This window comes from Alligator sinensis, unplaced genomic scaffold (assembly GCF_000455745.1).
Source record: "Alligator sinensis unplaced genomic scaffold, ASM45574v1 scaffold1196_1, whole genome shotgun sequence".
Taxonomy (NCBI): Eukaryota; Metazoa; Chordata; order Crocodylia; family Alligatoridae; genus Alligator; species Alligator sinensis.
This window is the reverse complement of record NW_005842583.1, coordinates 21,193-34,580: the sequence shown is the minus strand read 5'-3', so window position 1 is coordinate 34,580 and position 13,388 is coordinate 21,193.

The window sequence follows — 13,388 nt, the reverse complement described above, 5'->3', positions numbered from 1 at the left end:
TGTAGTGGATCTAGCATGGGGTTGTGTTTTTGGTTTTTGGGGTTTTTTTGGTGGGGATGTACTATAATGGATTTGTATCCTGCCTGCCTCCACTCCTGCAGTCAAATAGCATCTTTTTGTCAGGTATGGGGAGTCTTCAGATGGAGAAGTCCTGAAAGCAAAGGGTTCAATGGACCTTTTTTTTTTTTTTAACTTGCTTTTAAGGTGCTTTTTTATGTTTCCAACAGACAAACTAAGTGAAGTTGGTGACAGGAATCTCTGCCATTTACAAAGCTAAATGTCTGCCATAGCTACCTTGGGGCAGTTTGATTCCACACTATAGCAGCACAGCAGTCCTCAGAGGAAGATATTTCTGGGTTTTGAACTACGATAATCACCTAGCATCACGCTTTCCAAAACCATGCTGAGAGGAATTGCAATAAACCAACCAGGAGAGAATGCTTCACTGTTGTCCCATTGGGATGTGCGCTGAGGTTAGGATAACTTTATAACATCTTACCATCTATACCTTGCTGGGATGTGATTAGAAGCCAAATTGCTGCCCTCCGTTTAATTTTACAAAGGAAATGCTTTAAATTTCCTTTACCACCAAGCTTAAACAAGAAAGAGCATTGTTTCTTGCTTCATTCATTTTTAAAGCTAATATTAAACAGTCCAACTATTCCATGAAGTATGTGTAGCATTACCAAATGCCAAGCACGCAAACTTTGTGAGCTCAGATCTCCTCCCTCTCGCAAGTCGCAACTGACTTAAACCCAATACATCTGGGGCTTCTTTTGTTCATTTTTGGGTTTCTGAATCATTTGGTTGTATCATGATGTCTTCAAGTTTTCCTCTGCAACCATGAGGGTTTGAAATTTAATTTATACTCGCTTTAGGAAAAAAAAGAAATGATCATGCAATGGCACGTCACCAGCTGCTGTAGGCTTCCGAACAACACTGAGCGTTATGATACTTGGGGTAAAATTTGCAAGACCTGGTAACCTTGTATGGGGGAAGCAGTTCTACATTGGCACTGAAGTCATGAAAAATCAATCAGTTGTGAAACAAGTATAATTGCAACTGTCAACCAGTAGGGGGATGCCTTATGCAACTGTAGAGGATGTCTGAGTAGATTTATTACTGATATTAAAACAATTTATTTTGCTATGTAGATTTTGGCTTGAATTCCTTAAGCCAAGCTTTCTGAAATCTTTTTTTTTTTTTTTTGCAACCTAGCATACTGATCTCCTGTGTCTTCTCCCAGAGACCTGTAGCAGAGCAAGCACTTTATAAAGATGTTTATCCCAAGTTGCAGCATGCCGTGGGTTGTCAAGCACAAAATAAATGGAATGATGAAGCTGTGGGCTGAAACCTTTCACCCTCTGAACAATACGTTTCCAACAGCAAATGTCCTGCTTTGAGTCAGTGTAATGAATGAATGCATGGCCTTTGTGTGTGTTATACTTGCCAACCTGCACCCAAATCTTTTGGCTTCTGTGATTAATGGCCTCTCTAAGATGTTGTGAAGAAAAATGTGTCTTGGTTTGGCTTGACTTTTGGACCTCAGCACATTCTAATTTTCTTGGCACATCACTGTCTGCTTGCTTATTAACATGACATCCATCTGTTTCTCAGTTTTTTTTCTTTATAACAACCAAAATTGGACTATAAAAACAGTCCACAGTACTGTCTCAGCTATAAGCTTCTCACCAGCAAAAGATCTGGGTTGCCGCATTCATGTGAATACATGTTTGCTCTCTGGCTACAAACCAAAATGTCTGCCACGGCCTTGGCCTGGCATTTTCAATGGTGCTTTTGGGAGGCAAGTGTCTGCCCCATGAAACTAAAGCTATTTGAGGAGGGCAAAGGTTCTGCCTGCTGACCCCAACTGAAGAGGTAGGCCAAGAAGACATTAACAGGAGTCAGACATTTGAGTGTGTTGGCATTAATCACTGCATAAGGATCCTATCACAACAATTTTCTCTGAGCAATGCCTGATGAGAAGGCAACATAATGGGAAATGAAATCTCAAGATAACAAATATAAGGTGATATACAATGGAAGGAGTAGCATAGTCCTCTTGTACATGCTCCTGGCTTCTAAATAAACTATAGCCACTCTCAAAAGACCTGTCCTTTACTCCTGCTAACTCAAGGATCACTTCTGTGCACTTTGTGAAAGGAGGTTGACATGAACCAGACATGTGACATGGAATAGAAAAATACTGCTGAAAAAGCAATGTGGAGTGATTTGAATGGCACTGTACGCAGCATTGTGATTGAGGGCATGCAGTCAACTCACTGCAATAAATGGAGAGCAGAAACAAGGCAGCAGGAAAGAAATGGTGAAAATAACTGGGGGCAGGCAGAGACTTCCAGAAAAAGAGCACGTGAAAGGAGCGGGAATGCTAAAATGCACCAAAAGGGTGAGGAGGACAGAGGTATATCGGGTCGACAGGCGCCTGCTGTGCACTCTCTCATATAGGCTGGGTGCAGAAAATTTAACTGTTTGAAAAATAGACATAAGCTCTTAGGCAAGACATGGCAGCCATTGATTGCAAAGTGATTCCCAATGGGGGCTAGTATCACTAGTTCCACCTCTACACGTGGAGAAATGGGTTCACAGAGAAGTGAAGTGACTTCCTAAAAACCTAGCACCATAACCAAGAGCAAACCCCATCCCTTTTGACCCCCTAACCCTTTGTAATAGCAGCAATGTACTACTTGACCCAAGCCCTAAGTAGCCAATATAGTTGCAATAAAAACAAGTCTTGGCTTTCTTCAGGGAATGGATTTGTACAGGGAGGAAGATGGGTGAGAGGAGGGAGTACCCAAAGCATAATAGAAGATGGGTTACAATCACCACCCCTGTGTCCCCCGTCCCAGCCTAGGGGTATGTGGTAGCCACTACCTGCGTTCTCAACCCAGGGCAGTGCTGATTACACCATGGTAAGCGTCCTGCCTGTCCAAGCCCTGTGAAACCTAGGTTCAGGGCATACTGCGGCTGTCCAGCACTTGGGGGCCAATGCTTGCATTTGGCCCCCCCAGGACAATCCAAGCAGGGTGTGGGGCCCCCTCTCCCACCCCATGGCACTTCTGTGGGGAAGTTAACAGCGGGGCACACCAGGCGCGGGGGAGGGGCAGTGGCCAGAATTTTTGGCTGGAACAGCTGAAGAAACAACCCGCCAGGGTGGGGGAAACTACGCACCTAACGAGGGGGCGCCGCAGCCTTTCTGCCTGGCTCTGAAGGGCCTGGCCAGGGCCTGCGGGCCATGGCCTCCTCCCGCCGCCCCCCACCTTTCGGTATGCCACTGCCTAGGTTTCTTCCAGAGCAGTGAATGAAGACTAGTATATGGCTATGGGAATACTTGCTGCACATACAACAACCATGCTGAGCTAAACACATCTTGGAATGAGATTAGTAAATAGCAGCGGTGGATGCACTAAAATAACCCAAACAAGCCAAAACAAAAACAACCCCCCCCCCCCTCAGGGCGTGTCTACACATGCAAGCACGTGCACTTGCAGCAGCTCAAATAGGAGTGGAACAAATTTGAGCCAGGGATTTTTGCCTCAGTGCATGTGCCCGGCTATGTATTTTGACGTGGGGCAAATTGTGCCACTTGGGGCAAAACAACCCTGCCCAGCTCCTCCCAGATCTGCAGCCAGGGGGAGCTAAAGGCTGGGACCCGCACCTTTGCTGGCCCCAGCAGTATAAAAAGCTGCCCTGGCAAGCAACTCAGGGCTACTTGCGCTCAGGAGCTTCTGGGGTGGCATCCACTGGCTCTTTAGACTTGCTGGGGTGGGCATAGGTACAGGAAAGAGGGTAGTGGATCTAGCACAGGGTTGTGTTTTTGGCTTTTGGGTTTTTTTGGTGGGGATGTACCATAATGGACTTGTAGCCTGCCTGCCGCCACTCTTGCAGTCAAATAACATCTCTTTGTCAAGTATGGTGAGTCTTCAGATAGAGAAGTCCTGAAAGCAAAGCATTCAATGGACCTTTTTTTTGGACCTTTGAGGACTGGTGGGTGCAGCCCAGCAGGGCTCGGCTTGGTATCCCCCTCAGGAGCACTCATTTTCACATTTTGACCCACACGTCACTCCTGTCCTGTTTTTTGCCTTTGTTGTCCCAAGAATTCTGCTGTGTTATCCATCCATTGGCCCCATATAGTAGGGGCTACTAGTTAGCTAGGTGGACCTCAGGGCCCACGATAATTGGGTGATGCAAATAGTCAGGAGCTTCTGGGTCCCAGCCAGTTGCTATCTGGAGACACTACCCTTGTGCCAGCTGGATTGCTGAAGCAGCCCTGAGAGTTCCCAGTACCCTCTACCCACTGACAGCATTTGGCTCCATGGCTGTGCACCTGCCAGACCCAGATGCAGACTACATGGCCATTAGAGGCATCTGCACCTCTGAGCCAGCTGCCAGTGGACTGTGGCTGCACAGTTGCCCTTCATGTGGTACTACTGCCATGCATGCTACTGCTCTGCCATCTGGGCAGCTAGTGCCCAGAAGTTGTTCTCAGTGTGGTGGCCTGCTTTGAACTGTCAAAGCATACCCTCTTGGCCCCAAGTGGCCAGGAGGTCAGCCACCTCCAGCTGGGTCCCGGGTGCCAGCCCTGAGCAGGCTTCTCTGCCTGGGTCCTGCCACCTGCCTCACTAGCAGGAATTCTAATGTTCCCTATATAAAAACTGCAAAACAGCTGGTAAAAAAAATCCCAACTTCAATCTTTAAAACACCCCAAAATCCATGTTCTTCCAAAATTAAAACAAAAGATCACTATCTAGCTAGCTAGAGAGCGAGAGAGAGAGATATCAGCTGGGCAATGTTTTATTGCTGTATTTACAATTTTAAAGTAATATGGAAGTGTACAAGTGTCATTATGATCTAACAAAATATATTCTAAATATCTATATGTTTTGATGTTTGCTTTTGGTGTCCTTATCACACGATGGGTGTGATATGGAGTGGGGTGGGAAGGGGTGTGGGGTGTGGGGGGATGCAAGTGGGTGGCTGTGGGGAAATGTAGGTTAGTGTGTGGGTAGGTGTCGGGAATGTGAGTGTGGGAGGACTGTGTGGGGGGGGCTGCTTAGGAAGGGTGGGTCCCCTGCCACTTACAAGGCGCAGCCCCCCGCAATACAGCACATGGACTGCCTCCTGCAGAGGCTACAGAGCCCCCCTGCAGGGGCCAACCCCCCAGGGGCTACAGCCCCCCTGCAGGGCCCAGAACCCCCCCACAGGGGCTATTGCCCCACCCTGCAGGGTCCAGAGCCACCCTGCACCAGCTGCAGCTCACTGGCAGCAGCAGGGGAACTCGGGGCTTTGTGGCACAGTCCCCCACACCTGTGCAATGTGGCAGAGGCAGCATGGGTGCTAGGCAGCCGGTGCCAATCCACACTGCCCCTCACTGCCCCACGCTGTATGGGGGGGCTGTGCCACAAGGCCCCGAGCGCCCCAATTGCTGCTGCTGGTGAGCTGTGTGGGGCTGGGACCGTGCAGGAGGGTGGGCAGGGGGACTGGGGCTGTGCAGGGCTGGGCAGGGGACCCACCCCTCCTGAGCTGCCCCCCCCCATGGTGCCCTGCACCCTCACTAGTCCCCTCCTCTCCTCCAGCACCCCCACCCCTACTTACCTGGATTGTAGTCCGTGTCCAGGTTGCAGCAGCCCTGCTGTTTGCCCTGCACAGGCAGACAGCGTGCTGCAGCATCAGTGCAAGGGGTAGCCATAGAGACACTCTGGTTGGCTACCAGAGCATCTCTGTGGAGGACCCACACCTCCAGTTGCTTCAGGGCATGGTACAGGACTGTGTTCTGCCCTGCTTTTTTTCCCCCAGGGTATTTTTTGATACCTGGCGAGCAGCGACTGCCCATAGGCACTGCCGACAGTATTGGTGGCACCTTTTTCCAGGGGATGCACCGCCATGCGCAGGGGGTGCATGTGCACTTGCTTGCATCCCCTATGCATTGTCCCTGGCCTTGAGTCACCATTAAAGCAAGCCAAAGCTGCCTATGTTTGAAAGCAAGCCCAGAGGCCTGTCCCCCCTCCCTCACCACCCCTAATTGTCCCCCTGGCCCTTGGCCTAACGCCCCAAAGCATGTGTTGTGGGGGGAAGATCCTCTTGATATGCCTCACTCTTGCCACTACCTGGGGGCACATGCAGCCCCCCCCCCGCTGCTGCTCATCTGGAGGCAGGGCTGGAGGCTGGGTTGGGGGGTGGGTGGGTGCAGAATGGGCTGAGATGATCTAAGCACCATAGCCACCCATCCAGCTGCCTGCCCACAGCACGGTGCACTGCTTGTTTTCTGGGGAGAGGAGGTTGTGGTTGGGGGCAACATGCCTCATACTGTGTCCAGGTGATGTGACTGTCTTAACAAGACCTTGCATCTCCCTATGGTTGAGTGTCACCTTGATGGTTTGGGGGTGCTTGGGGGTGGGGGGGAGCAGGAAGAGAAAAAACAAAAACAAAAAACCCCGAGAAAACACTTGTAATGCTACAGCAAGCTGTTTGCTGTATACTTGGTGCTAGGCCAACAGCTGCCATTTACACTGCACCCTATGGTGCCCTTTATTTGCCTGTTGTGAAGCCCAAACTGTGTGCTGGCTAGGAAGGGATTAGCTTGCTTAAAGAGACCATGCAACGCCTGAGCAAACACTAGCATATGTTGCGGGTCGGGTTTCCTTATCTGCTGTGGATGTGATGGGTAGAAATTACTCCAAAGCTGATCTGGGGCAGCCAGCAGCAGCAAATGTGCTTGGAGCCTGCCTGCTGGCACATGTACATGGAGAGGACACTATGCCCACTTGGAGATGTGAAGAATAATCACTGAAATTCCTGACTTCTTGGGGTGCACCAGCCTGCTGAATGATGGTATTACAGCTGTGCCCTACCTTTCTTTGGACAGCTTAAGCTTTCTGATGTCTGTCACTAGGGGAGATGGGGAACATTTCCCACCCCTCCACCCCCCGGGACTAATCCATTCAGCTCAAGACTACTGCTGTGCCAGTGTGTGTGTGTGTGTGTGTGTGTGTGTGGGGCCGGGGGCGGAAGGGAGACCGGGGTATGTGTTCAGCTTGCTTGACTTACAGTGATCACCACCACAGCAAACCACCGTGGGCCCTGGGAAACACCCGTCCGCTCAGCCTTAAAAAGTTTCCACAGACACGATCAGGATGCTCATCTGCCACCCTGTGCACCAGATCCGGCCTGTGGCGTTCGGTCACCCAGCCCACTGAGCTCCTCTCAGGCCTGAAATCTGGCTTCAGGAGAACTGTGGCACACCACCGCCCATATTTCCAGACCCATGAGGAGCCCCAAGCTCTGAGCACTGGCCCTGATGCCTGACCCAAGTATGCAGGGCCAGGTGGGGGTGAAACTGGGCCCCCTGTGCCCCAATCCTGGCATGCTGGGGTTGGGGGGAGGTGGTGGAGCATGGGGGTGGTGGTGATGGTGCCGGCCCCCTGGGGATGAGTCCTGTTGTGTAGGGCAGGGAGGGAGTGGTGCCAGACCCACAGCCTGATCTAGCTGCTCTGTGCCACCCATCTGGCCTGTAGAAGTTTTGAGGCAGGGAGGTGGTGACAGTGGTGACCGCTGCTTTTCTTTCACTCTGCTGGAAGAGGAGAAGGAGCTCCTGTTCTTGAGTGGGTCTCTGAACTGCTGGAGGGAGAGGGAGTGAGGCTCTTTTTGCATTTGAAAGCAAGGCTTTAGGGTGCCAGGTTCCAGGAAGTGTCCCGAATGGCAGAAGATACTTCCTTATGAGGAAGGCACATCTGGTCTGAGACTCTTATCCTGCTACAGCATTTCCCTCTGGCCCTGGAGCTGCTGCAGCACAAAGCAGCAGGTCATAGAAGCTTAGGACACGCTGCTGACACCAGCCTTTCCCTATTGACCAGCACCCTGCTCATCCTGCCAGTTTTTGTGGGTCTGTCTGAGGCCCTTCATGCTCTCCCTGGCCGTGTCCAGAACCTTTGGTTCTCTGGGAACAAGTAGCACCGGCACACCTTGTGCCATGGCAGTTGTCCCTGGGGAATGCCTGTGCCACGTGTGCCCTGGCATGCAGCAGGTTACCCAGATGGGGTAGGGGAGGCTGGGGCAGCAACTGTGCTGGCCCCAACAGTCTTACTTGGAGTCCTGGGGGGCAGGCCAGGACTCCAGCTGCATCTGCGGCGCTCCTGCATCTGGGTGCCTGGCTGGCATTGGAGTGTGGCTCCTGCCTCTGGTTCTGCATGGCACGCACTGCCGCCATTTGCACTGCCCTGCTTTTATTCCATGTGGGTATTTCAGATCCCAGGAGCTCCCAGGGTCAACTACCCCCCCCACCTCCCCCCAGCACAGGGAATGCCTGAATGTGCAGTGTTTGGTGCCGCAGTCGAGTCTGTAGCACCACATACTGCACAGCCATGCTCATCTGGACATGGCCCCTGTGCTTGTAGGGAGCCTAAGTGCCTAGCATAAGGCTCAGGATGGTGGCTTAGGGAACCGCAAAGGCTTGCATAGTGGTGTGTAAGCCCCTTTTCAGAACCAGCCCCTTGGCCTTTCATTAGCTCTCCCTAGAAGGAAAAAACCAAAACAAACAACCAACCAAACGCCCCCCCCACCCCCCATCATCTACTGGGAATACCATTATTCAGCAGTCTCTTGTGGACAAAGTCCCATGTTGTTGGGTTGGGGTTTTTTTTTATTAACCTGAAGCACAAGCCCTTTGACTCTGACACGGAGGCTGATGCTCTGTTTTCTCATTTCCCTCTGGTACTGGAGCTGCTGCAGCACAAAGCAGCGGGTCACAAAAGGACAAACACCTGTAAGTCACATGGCTGGGCTGGAAGCAATTTCAGCTCTCAAAACACACTGATCCGTGGACTGAGCAGGCCCTTTGCTTAAGTATGGGGTACCAATAATCACTGCACCAAAGCAACAGACCTCTCCCCCCCCCCCCCCCCCCCCCCCTCTCGCCCCCTCACCAACCGCCCCCCCCCCCCCCCCCGCCCCCAGTCTCTCTCTCTCTCTCTCTCTTTTTCACACATGTGCGCATGTGCACACGCATGCGCATACACACACACACACACACACACACACACACACACACAAAGTACTTGGAATTTAAATAAACCATATTGCAAACTAAAGGCAGTACAAACTGTAGCCCTCAGGAGGTCTGCAGGATGTTTGATCACCATAATGAATTGGGGTGTTTAATGTCTTTGCAGTTCTGCTCCCCAGCTGTAACAAACAGAAATAGCAGCTTTTCCCTGCCTCATGTGCAGTGGGCAGATAAGTACATTAAGCACGGTGGGGTGGTCAAGCACTGTGGGAGGCAGGTGTTTAAGTACTATAGACAAAACAATCATGGCAGCATCTGTATTTGAGTCTTCAAAGTCAAATCCAAGCTCTTAGGGTTGGGGAACAAAACAAATTTACCTAATTCCCATTGAAGATCAATCAGCTAGGCTCAAAAGGCATGCTGTTGTGGATATGGGCCTTAGTGCATGAAGAACGATAATACTTTGCACTTCACTAATTTTTCCCATCTCAGGTAACCAAAGCGCTTTAACATGTGAGCTGCTTAATTCTTATCACTTGTACTATAGGCAGGAAACATAAATAGTACTGCTCTTGATCTTTGTGCTTTGAATTGAATTTGGGATTCTTCTGGTTTTTTTCTCTTTGGGGCCTTGCTCTGATCTGCTTAAGCTGAGATAATGTTGTTTGATCTTGCAGTCCTGCCTAGGGAGCATTGCTGCGGTTATTGGGTATTTAATGGAGTTTGTTACTGGTTTATGTGCCCTGTAGAGGGAGGCTCTTCCATGTTACACTCCACCCTGAACTGAAAGGAAAGGCTTATAAACACTATTGCTGAAACTGTGCCTTCAGGCTACCACCTCTCTAGGCACTACCACTGATAAATGAAGTCATTACTAGCTTTCAAGCACTGACTTTCCTTTTACTTTTGTAGAGCCCTATTCTTTTTTTTCTATAAGACTTTATAAGGCAAATCTACAGACTTACAGCAAAATGCGTAATCACATACAGGGTGTATGCTACTGTACTGAACACAGGAAGAGGGGTGAATATCCTTAAAAGAGGCCTGAGCTAGAAGAATGGCTGCATGAAGATTATCCAGGGAACTGTTTTTAGCCAGGGATGTCAAAGACAACATCTCCCAAAAACTGCATACACTGCTTGCAGCAGCAAAATCTTCATGGTTGGTCCTCACCTATTCACTAATGTTGTGCAAAAGAAAGAGTCAGTGAATTAGACAGTCCTTCAGTTTGCGATACAAATGCTCTTTTGCATCTAAACATGTTTATGCATACACAAGGCACAGGGCCAGCGCAGCTGAAAATCTCCATCTGTATCTTCCTGAAGAGCTCTCATAAGGTTACACAGTTAAATGTGTTGCATCCTGGACACGTGACCTGTAGCCGTACAAGGCGTATTTTACACTCGTTGCTTTATAGCGAACATGGAGACAGTTGTAAAGCTCAAGGGCAGGAGAGAGAGATCTAGCTTCAGTTCCTGGCTTGAGCAAGTTATACCTGTGCTCTTATTTTCTCAATCACCCACCTGTAAAACTAGGATAATAATCTTTCTTTTTTCCTTTGCCTCTAATTAACTGTAAGCTTTTGGGGGCAGTGACAGAGTCCCTGAATCAGTAATTAACTGATTAACAGAAGCTCTCTCATGCAGTCAGTTTCAAGATCAGCACTTTTCTACACATCGCTAAGACACCTGGACCTTGGCTGATACCTCCAGCAATAAAAATAAGCAGTTAATGCTACAGTAAGCTTTGCACATATGTTTAGATCCAACAAAGGACCACGTCTGCATTATTACTGTCTTCAGAGTTTCGTTCTCCTGTGGCCCATGTAGATCCTAAAATGTGAAAGCCTTATATGTATTTGCTAACACAACCCTGAGAAGCCCAGTTCAAATTGTTTTGACACACTGTGTTTTTGCCAAAGTTATCGCTCAGTTAAAGCCAAAATACTTCTGGAAATCTTCAGCGATTTGGATTAAACATTTCTTGAGAGTGAGACTCAAAAATTGTCAACTGGTTGGTTTTTTTTTGTTTTTTTTGTTTTTTACTTTGGCGTTGCACTGTTTTGAACAATCCTCACCCTTTTGATTTTGCCTCTTTTTTTAAACTTGATTCTGGAAAATTCTACATCTGTTCCTGTTGCTGCATGTGTTTGTGCACTTGGACAAGTCCCCCATTGAAACAGTCTGAAACAGTAAAAACCCATTTGAAGTCATGCATCCCATCAAATTCTTGCAACTGATGTTGCAACTCTGCGCTTATCTATGTAGGGAGCAACACCTTTTCGAGGACTTTCCCCACATGATAGGCCAGCCATTCATTCAATTTGCAAAAGAGACTGGAAAGAGAGGCTGTTTGCAAAGATGTCCCAGGTTTAAGCTGTGGTGCTGTTTTTGTGTTGTACCACAGACAGAGAGCTGCGTGAATGGGTTTGGGAGGACATAGGTATGCACCAGCACTGCTCTTCTATGTAGCACTTTAGACTGGAAATAAAAGAAATGCACCCCACCACAGCTACGGGTTGCTGCCCATGGCCCATCAACTCACTCAGACTGTGCTTGAGTTTTCCAGTTTTGGACTGGATGTGGTGGGTAGACCCAGCTCCCAGGTGAAGGGAGGGGTCTATGCTGTCACCTCTGCTGGACATGGCATGGGAAAACTTTCACTCTTCATTTAACTTAGCAGAGGCAAACAGGCAGGCTGCTGGATTTGGACCCATTTCCAGCTTCATATTGGGAACAGGACCATATGACTGGCCAGTGCCAGGTCTGAGTCAGTTTGGATCCTGAGCCCACCAGTTACCAGACCTTTTCTTTCTCTGGAGTGTATGCAGAGATAAACTCTGCCTTATCTTGACTAAGTGAAATGAAAAAAAAAGTGCTCCCACACTGTTTTCCAAATACGAAAAAATAAAACTGGAATTTCAAATCCCCGCTCTGAACAATACTGTGCTCTTGGTGAAATTGTTTCCAATTTCTTACCAATGGTATTCCCTGTGCAGCTATATTGATTCCTCACTTTCTTCTGCAACTGCTCTTGGTCTAGGGATATTAAAAAAGATAACCTCAAACTGGAAGGTGTACGTACACACACACACACACACACACACACATGCACGCACACACACACACACACACAGAGTAAAAATTTCCATTAGTGCGAAGCTGTATCTCATCCCTTACCTGCTGCCAATTTAAACATCTGACAGAAGAAAAATTTAAAAAAATTATAAAATTATATTTTACTAACTTTCGGCATTGTGCATGTTTGTGTGCCGTAGGGGCCTCTGCTTGCCACTGCAGCTTCCAATGCAATTAATCACTCCAGCCCCAGGACAAAACTGGTTGTAGAAGCCAGTCAAGTGTGCGTCAGACAGGAATGAGGGCATCGCTTCTCACCACTCATTACACAATGCTGTCAAAACTTGGGAGGCATTCCCATATGCCAACCTAATGCCAGCAGCAAACAAGCACAGTCCTATGCAGCTTTGTGATACAATAGGGCCATCTAAACCTGCCCAGGCATCAGGACGGGACACGTTGGCTGCTTTGTTTTTAGGTGGCAGGAGTGCCTCTTGGTCACAGACGGCCTCGCGCTTCCTAACTTGTGAAACCAATCTGAAAACAAACCGGGCTTGTTGCTATAGCAGTTCCATGCTGTTCTAACAGGTTACATGAGTTTTCAGCTTCTACAAAGGAGAGCCCCTGACTTGCCCTCTTCTGAGTAATTCTGTTGGCAGTTGCTTAATTATTCCAACATTATTGTGGTAGCAGGAGGAAATGGAGCCAATACCCCACCCAGCCACCCATCACCCAGAACTGCCTCCCTGCTATGATGGGGGTTGCTCCAGGGGTCAGGCAAGCAGAGCAGCCCGTGTGCCAGCAGAGGGAGACGTCAGTCTGCGGGAGTGGGAGGAAGGAGGTTGCATCTCTTCCCCTTGCAAGCGGTGCAAGTGCCAAGGTGTACAGAAGGAACGGGCAGGATAGTGGTGGCTGCCCAGATTGACCATTGCAGTTGCTCTTGCTCTTCTTGTCCCCAAAAGGTTCTCTTCCCAACTGTCAGTGATGAAACCGGCCAATCAGCAGGCAGGACACTAAGCTGGTAGGGTAGGAAACCTGAATTCTGAAGCCAGCTTCTCTCCCAGTTGTGTGTCCCCCCAAAGATCGGGAGGCAGAGGCCAAAGAGTCCCTCCAAGTAGGCACCCAAACTGTACACTGAAGTTAGTGGATGCATTTTAACCCATTACATCTCAGTCATTGACCTGCCAGACTGAACAAGTTCTGGATTTTTAATGGGCTTGGAGAGTTCAATCTCGAGAGAGTCCAGAGGAGAGCCACGTGAATGATTAGAGGTCAAGAGAGCAGGCCTTATG